The sequence below is a fragment of the Lactuca virosa genome, chromosome 9 (genome assembly GCF_052849685.1).
Source record: "Lactuca virosa cultivar CGN04683 chromosome 9, Lactuca_virosa_CGN04683_v6, whole genome shotgun sequence".
Lineage (NCBI taxonomy): Eukaryota > Viridiplantae > Streptophyta > Magnoliopsida > Asterales > Asteraceae > Lactuca > Lactuca virosa.
In genome coordinates this window covers 128,760,181-128,769,252 of record NC_136434.1, presented here as the reverse complement: position 1 = coordinate 128,769,252, position 9,072 = coordinate 128,760,181, and positions in this window count along the sequence as shown.

Here is a 9,072-nt window from a genome sequence, read left to right as displayed (position 1 = left end):
TTACTAGATTTGTAAACCACAAGAACAACCCAATTTGTAAAAGCACAAAAACTATTTACTGAAAATCGTTCAAACTCTAACCAAACCAGAACCTCTTTATCTATCTATTTGGCAAGTTCAATTCCAGATCTGGAAAGACGAATAAAGGTGGTTTGAGCTTCGACAACTAACAGATCCTTAGCTCTATCAATGAACACCTTTTCTGAGCTCTTCGACAGTGCTGGAAACCTTTCGACGAAGCCGCCGGTCTTCAGATCTTGAAAGAAGAAGCTAGGGTTTTTTTAAAACTTCGTCACCACAAACCCTAGCAACACTATGGCAGCGGATGAACAGATTGGGACACCACCAGCCTGAAACCTCGACGAAGAAAATAGTTTAGGGTTTTAGAGTTGTTCAGTTCTGAAACCTCCATGACGACGGTTGTAACTCGATGGTGGTGTTAAAAATCGATATTTGTCGTCCATCTCGGCTGGGGTTTCGAAAACCTAATCCAGATGAGATAGTTGGTGACGCTAAAGGATCTGTTGAAAATCCTAATCAATGGTGGCTCGTTGGATAAGGAGAAAGATGAAGGTGGTGGAGAGAAGTGTGACGATCTGAGTGAGAGGGAGAGAAGGTTGGCAATATGAGAACTTGAGGGTAGGCTAGGCTATTGGTGCAACTGAATTCATAGTCCTCGATTTGTGGGGGAGGGAAAGTGATGTTGGGTGAGTCGTGTAAGTGTGAGAGAAGTCAGCGCTGGAAAAACGAGGGTGACGTTCATATTTTTCCGACAGTAAAGAGAAAGGGAGTCGGGGGAGGGAGTATGGGTGGGGTAGGTTTATATTTGTTTTCTTTTTTTGTTTAATTATTAATTAGAAAAATACAAAACTAACAAAAAGAAAAGGGAAAACGAAATAGAGAGGGCAAAAATGTCATTTCACACACTTCCAATTATGAAATGGACCAAATTTGCAACAAAATGAAAATTTTGGACCTCTGGTGCTAATTCTAACATTTTTAGACCAAAGTGACAATTTTCTACATACCACGGGGACCATTTGTGCAGTTTTGTCAAAAAAATGTCAAATCACTCATGGTGTTATAACATCATTGTAGAAAATAGTTAGTATTGTTATAAAATCAAATAATTTACAAGTTATCATTTTTTTCGAGTTTCTTTTTATTAATAATTATAAAAACAAATATAATTTAAAAAAATATAATATGTAAATAAAACATAGTATTTAAATAAACCATAATATTTAAATTTTAAAAAAAAAGACATTACAAGAGGAAAAAAATACATAATTTTGTTTTCTTTTAAATACCCTATTCATCGTCATAGTTACCATCATAAATATAATTCGCCAAGTCGTCTCGAATTTGCATGTGTTTTTGTGAGTCTTGAATGTGGAATACACAAGATATATTTCATCCATAAGGTAATACTCAACCTTATATTCATTTCTATTCACTATAAAAGGAGCATTCGGTGCCTTTCCACACAAAAGATAGTTGAATATTGGTGATTGATGAAGAATGTTGACGGATCAAGAATGTTGACTTCGTTGTTGCAACCCGCAACCACGAAAAAACCATGTCGAATCCATAAATCTCGGAAAGCAACAACCTCTAATACCAACGAATGTGCTCCATGATGACCACTTGCATATTTCCATTTCCATGTCGTTGGACAATTTCTCCATTTTCAGTGTGTGCAATCAATGTTTCCAAGCACACCGGAAAAACCATGTTTTCTTCATGTGTCTCATATTATTTTTGCTTATCATTCAAAGAAGGTTTCCAAAAATAAATGTCACCAAATGTTTTAATATTTTTTTTCCAATCTATACAAACTTTCTCTTTTCAGACATTCTCATATAATCGTCAATAGAATTGGGTGACTCCTCATAAGTCGTCTACCGAATTGACACAGCACATTTCTGTAACTGTAACACCCCGTTTATTAAATAAATAAATAAACAAATTAATGAATGAATAGTAGCCCTAAAATCAATAATTATATAGCAAGGTGTTGGTTTCCAGGAGTTAACTGACATAATTTAGAAGTTGGGGGGGTTAAAAGTGTAAGTTTCGGATTGGTTTTGTAAGTATTTATGAAGGCAGGGACTACTTGGTAAATTATTGGGACTTAATTTGAAGAGATTTTGGAGGCTAAGGGGATGAATGGTAACATATGGACTTCATTTGAGAACAATTTGCAGAGGAGGGGTTGTTTGGTAACTGTTGGACTAAATATGAAAAGAATTATGGGAACAGGGGTATGAAGAGTAAATTATGGACCTTGTTGAAAAGATCCTTATGGGGAGGGACCATTCCTGTCATTATGGTAATAAGCTTCGTAGAGTATCGGGTATATAACCCCCGTCCAAACCCTAACCCTAAGGGATACACCATCCGCCACCTTCACCTCCCACTAGCTCCGGCGCCGCCACCTTATACCCCCCATTCTTACTCCGCCGCCGCATAGCCACCTTTGAGGCCGGAAACCGCCAGAGCCAATCCCTTCTACGTCAGGAAAAGAGCGAGACAGTCGTAGAAATGGCCATCATCTTCTTCGTGCTAGCTACCGTGTTTCTATGGCTGCTATAAACCACCGCAACCCAGCCGCCGGTAGCCACCGTTCTATCGCCACCATCAACCGCCATTCCAGTCGACGACGAAGCCAGGAGACACCAAGTTGAAGACCATCGTTGTTGCTCCAGTGTTGTTGAGGACGTGGACCGACGACGGGAATCGTGGTCGCTGTTGCGACGGACGTGACCACCTCTTTGCCACCAACGACGTCCTCCCTTCCCCGTTTCCATTTAGGCCGCTGCTAGCGGTCGCTGCCACCACCAAGGAACCTTTCTGTTGCTCCGGTCGTCACCCATCACCGCCTTCCGCTGTAAGGAAGTTGTGTACATGTTATGGTGTTTGCGTGCGTGTGTTGATGTGTTGTTGGGCAGAGGATCAAGAGAAACCACCACCACCACCGTGAGGCGGTGGCTGTCATCGCAAACGGCCGCTGCTGCCGCCCTCCCGTGATGTTGCCGTCGCCGTAGGCCACCAGGTGGGTGGCTGGGTTCTTTTTGCGATCAAAAGCAGTGTGTGTTGTATGTGGTGTTTGCTGGCCGAATTCCACGAAGAAAAGCCACCACCACCACCGTAAGTGGTGGCTGTCGCCTTGTACCACCGTCGGCCACCACAAGGGTGGTTGTGTGTGTGTTTATTTTGGAGCATTGTGTCGTAAAATTGTAACCGATGATGAAATAATCAAAGAAAACTCATAACCACCACCGTGAGGTGGTGGCTGCTGCCACCAGCCGCCGTGTTGGGTGGCGGTGTGCTTTTGCTTGTGTTTAGACTGCTTTTGGGATGTTTGGACATAATTGGACTAGAACCATAACCACCGCTGTGAGGCGGTGGCCGCCGCCTTGAGTCGCCGTTGACCACCACTTCCCGAGGTGGTAGTAGGTGGTGCCCGACTTATGAAACCCTAGTTGACCTAATGAAACCCTAAATGATCTGAAGACTTAGCTTTTGGGCCTAGTTGGTGTGTTTTGGGTTGGAAACCCTAATTAGGGTTTCGAAAACCCTAATTTTAGATATATGGGCTTTCGATTGTCGGGACCCGCATTTTGGATAACCGGATTGGGATTCTGTATTAAGCCCGACCACACCGTATGATTTATCTAGTAGAGTAATGGACTTAATGGATTAAGTCCTTAATGGGTTAAGTAAGAAACACTTAACCCTAATCGTCATTTTATGTGAAAACCCTAATGTTGCTTGGGCCTTAAGTTGGGCCTTTTTATTGGGCTTTGGTGATTGGGCTATTGATGGGCCATCCAAGAACAATCATATGGACTAGAATATTTGAATGGGCTTTAGGGTAAGGCCCATGTGAGGGGTTTGGGCCCAATTTGAAAAATTGGGCCATAGCTGGGCCTTGATGATTATGAGATGTTGGACCATTGGGATACCAAATGTTTGGACTAGAATAAATGGTTGCGCCTTAGGGTAATTTGTTGGATTAGGTGTCTAATCTCGTAACTATAATTAGTATGTACTTGACCCGAGAGTAGCATGGTCCATTTGGGTTGCATATCACCAGGACAATTTGATAAGATGGACTTTTGAGAAGAGGTTATTTATGATTTGTTAATATATTATAAGTTTAATATATTAATATGAAGTCATATGATTTAATTAGTATTGATCAAGAATTAATTTGGAATTAATTTTGTGATCAAAAGAGATTAATTAAATATATGGGGATTGATTTGGTAACTCAATGATTCTTATAGTGTGGGCCAATTGTTATTTAGGATGGGCTAAACCAATATGGTAGTCCATGGATAGTCCATGGAGGTTTGACTCATGGATCCTAGGTAATATGAAAGGTCATGGGCATTAGGGTTTACATGGATGTAACCCTAATCTTGCCACACTATATAAAAAGCCCCTTAGCATCCAAAAACATGCACTAGTGATCTTTGGAGTCCATGAGCCGATTTTGAGCACAATATATTCTCTCTCAAAAGTCATCCTTTGTCCTAGGTGTGTTGTGAACCATTTGAGGTGCAACACTTGATGCACTAAGTTCTTAAATGCCAAAACTACAAGCTACAACAAAGAGGTAACTTTATAACTCAATTCCATGTTGTTTATATCAATTGTATGCTAGTTGTAGGCTTAATGCTTTGGAAACAATATTGCATGTATAATTAGAGAAAACATAGATCAAAAGCATTTAGGGTTGTATGTGCACCATAGGATGTTGTAGTATACCAAAACCCATTAGTAATACCATGTAAAGGTTTGGGCCCAATTTGGAAAATTGGGCCATATGCTGGGCTTTGGTTCATAGTTTGACTTTTGGGCCTTTGGATTGGGCCTTGAGCTTGAATCAAACTAAGATGGGAGTAAAGTAGTATTTTACCCCAAGCATGGACTTAGGGTTGTGTATTGGAACTCAACTAATTGGGTGTTATTTTGATGTTGACAGTTCGGGAATCTGTCATCCAGCAGCTTGAGTTTTGTCCGCGGGACTTCAGCAGTGCGAGGTGAGTTACCTTCCAGTAGAAGTGGGTCGAAGGCACCAATGTCGGCCCATTAGTAGTTGATTATAGTTAAGATAATTGTCTATGTGATAATTTTCTGGTATGCCACTATATTTTATGAGTTATGTGTTAGTATGCTATGATATTATGTGATAGTAGTAGGAGGGTGGATAGACCCCAATATCGGTTGTAAGGAACGACATGGTAGGTCGGGCACCCAGATATGCCTGACCGTATGTTATGCTATGATATTATGTGATAGTGGTAGGAGGGGTGGATAGACCCCAGTATCGGTTGTAAGGACTGACAGGGTAGGTTGGGCACCCAGATATGCCTGACAGTATGTTATGCTATGTTATAATGTGGTAGTGGTAGCGGGTGAAATAGTCCCCGTAACCGGTTGACAAAAACCGGAGGGTAGGTCGGGCACCCAGATATGCCTGACAGGGTAGGTCGAGCACCCATATATGCTTTACAGGGGTAGGTCGGGCACCCCGGTATGCCTGACAAGGGTAGGTTGAGCATCCATATATGCTCAGCAGGGTAGGCCGGGCACCCAGATATGCCTGTCAGTATGTTTATTGTATGGTATGTGGTATGATGGGGGAACTTACTAAGCTTTGTGCTTACGGTTTTCAGTTTTGGTTTTAGGTACTTCGTTTTCAAAGGAAAGGAGACGGTGATCGCAGCGCATCACACTATGTTTTCCGCACATGAGATCTTTGGGATTACACTCTGATATTGTTTTATGATAACATGTTTTGATTATTGACACTTTGGTTTTGACATGCGATATTTTTATGGATGTTTTTATACCGTTGGTTTTATGAATTATTAAACTAAAAATGAAACTTTTGGTCTTAAATTTTGGGATGTTACAAGTTGGTATCAGAGCCTTGGTTTGAGGGATTCGGGCACACTCTCGGGTGTGTCTGGACTCAAACTGAGGACTTGGTATGAAATTTTTAAAAAGAAAAATCATTTTATAAAAAGAACTTTGAATAGAACAAGGTGTGTGATGTGTGCAATCAGCCGAGCTCAAGTAAGTTTTCCCCAAGATACCCATACATGTTATGTTATTGTTATGTTATGATATGAATTGAGCATATGTGAACTGCATGCTTGAATGGGGATAAGGATCTAGGAAGGATGCCTTATATGCCTACTGTATGTGCTTGTAGACCTGCATGCTAATACTGATCAGTCAGTGATAGGATGGCCTGTTTAGGTTATGCCTGATTGTATGAGCCTTACAATCTCATGCCAGTATAGATTCCTGACAAGAGGATAGAATGGTTTGATTGGATCATGTTGGTTAGAATTTCCATTGTCTGAATGTTGCTTGCTTTGAGCTTTGTGGGACTCTTAGCAATGTGAGCTAGCTACTAAGTGAATATGCTAAGTCACATGTGGCACAAGTTGGATAATCTCAGAGTGATGGACTTAGCCCTATTGCGCAGCTCTTGTCTGAGTCCAACCGTTCAAGGATTGAGTCTTTTACTCGAAGGATTATCTGATCTCTGTTGCATGTGGCTATATTCATAAGGTAGCTTGTTGACATTACTGGGAATCTTTCAGCAGCTGAGGACTGGGTGGGTTCGGGAACCTAGGAAAGCCTAGGATATGCTTCAGTGGGTTAGAAGTGAGGTTTAGTGAGACTTGGGTGCATCAGTTTGAGGAAGTGACTTGGAGGATTCGGGAGGATTGCTGAGGAAAGTATGGATAGGTGTGGAAGGTAGTATTGGGCCCGTACTACTAAAAGCACAGGATCCATACTCGAATCGGTGAGAGTCTTGGAGAATCTAAGAAGCTTCGGGGAGGAGTTTGTGACCCGGTTTGGGGACAGAGGATGTTCTAGCTGCTGCAGCTCAGCCATTGGCAAGTGAGCTAGTGAGCGTGACAGGGTGTCAGACCCTGGAGGATATGACTCCCAAAGTTCGAGGATGCGAGATCGATTTGGAGCACTTGGAAAAGAGAGGGTCGTGCCAGGTGCATATAGTAGAGGGTCCCAGGAAGAGACCCAAGACTTCTGATCATCGGGTGAAAGGCCAGCAGGGTCGGAGTTAGTACAGCACGTGCGGGAAAGTGCACAAAGGAGTTTGTCGTTCCAGGGGTTTAGGTTGCTACAAGTGTGGTGGGTTTGGTCATGTCAGCAGAAGGAGTCAGGCCCTTCAGCGTCAGACAGAAGAAGTCAAAACTCCAGTAGGCGATGTTACGGGTATGTAACCTTGCCTTCTTTCAGTTTTATCGGCACATTGTTTGGAGAATTTTGCTTTAGTTTGGAATATTGTAGCGGGTTGGGTAATTGTATCCCTGGTTTATTTCTTTGCTCCTGTTGGGTTAGATCATCAAATATCGTCATATGTCAATTGCATACCGTGAATTACTGAGTAGTTAGAAAAAGGTCGTTCCCCTTTTGCTGGATCGGGGTGTTCAGTGTTCTCTCGGTTCGTAGTAGAGATCGGTCAGGGGTATTATGTAGAAGGTATGGGGTTAGCTTCATCAGGGCCAGTCCCCCTGTATTGATGGGGCATTGTGGTTTCATCATCTGTTCCAATATGATCAGCGGTAGCCTATGGAAGAACTCTGGAGTTCAAGGCACTACCGGTGCTAGGCAAGGACTGGTAGCATGAAGATGGTGGTGTCAGTTGCGGGTGCTAGACACCAAGGTCGGCCCATTGGATTAGATATCTTGTTATGTGATAGTATGTTATCATGATGTAGTGATCTGTTAGATCTGTATCCTGGTATATGGAATGATGTTATGCTTAGCGATCTGTAGATCTGCTTGATTGTCTGTTGACTAATTATATCTTATCTGTTATATGTGCACATATTTGGTTGATGGTTGAGGTTTTACTGCTTTGTGCGTGAGCCAGCAGACCGGGGGCATTCCAACCCGATGGTTGACTGGGCCCGAGGGTATTCCATCCTGAGGATGACTGGACCCGTTGTACATTGGCATTCCAACCTGGGGTATTCCATCCTGAGGATAACTGGACCCGGAGGTTGATTGGGCCTGGGGCATTATAACCCGATGATTGATTGGGCCTGGGGTATTCCAACCCGATGGTTGATTGGACCCGACATGTTGTTATATATGTATATGTTATTTGTTTGTGTGCTGGTACTTTGGGGGAACTCACTAAGCATTGGCTTATAGTTTTTAATTCATGGTTTCAGGTACTTCGGATGATCGCGGGAAGGTGAAGGCGTGACCGTACACATCCTCTTGTTTATGACTTATGATTTGGGAGACTCTGATGTTTTGGAAAATACTTTGAAAACTATGTTTTGTAAACAATTTATGAAGTTGGGTTGATTTTTAAAAGTTTAAAATTTTTGTGATTTTTATGGGTGTTACATTATAAGACTTGCGGTCAAATGATATCTAAAATTCAATCCAACTAGACACTTGGTAATGTATTTATTGTTTTTAAGGCAATGAATCCATAAATACATTTTATCCAAATTTTTGGATGTATTTGAATCAATATGTATTGTGGAAATCTGAACGGACCATCAGCTAAAACTAATTCCAACATATATTCATTTATCTTGACAAATAAGGTTTGCATTTATCACAAGACTCGCGATGAAATGAATTCCAAAATCCTATCCAACTGGATCTTTGGTAATGTAATTCTTAATGACAAGAAAATGATTCCACATTAGTAAATATCATTCAAAGATTTGAATCAACCTTTTAGACCATTGTTACTATACTAGTTTCATAGATTTCATTGCTTTCTTTTAAACATGTTAAAGACGTTCTAAATAAGTCATAACAATCTTATGAGATTTTGTATAAACAAGTTTTGAATCATAAGACCATAGACTAAACAAAATCCAATCGAACCCTTTCGATAACTCCACTCTCAAAATACAAAAAGGCGGTAAGGATGGTAAGCAATGATGTTTTTGAAAACCGAACTCATTCGGAATCAAAAAGACTTTCTTAAACCTCTCTTATAGTATTATAGTGGGTGCGCCGAGTTTTGATTCAACGATAATGTTTTAACTA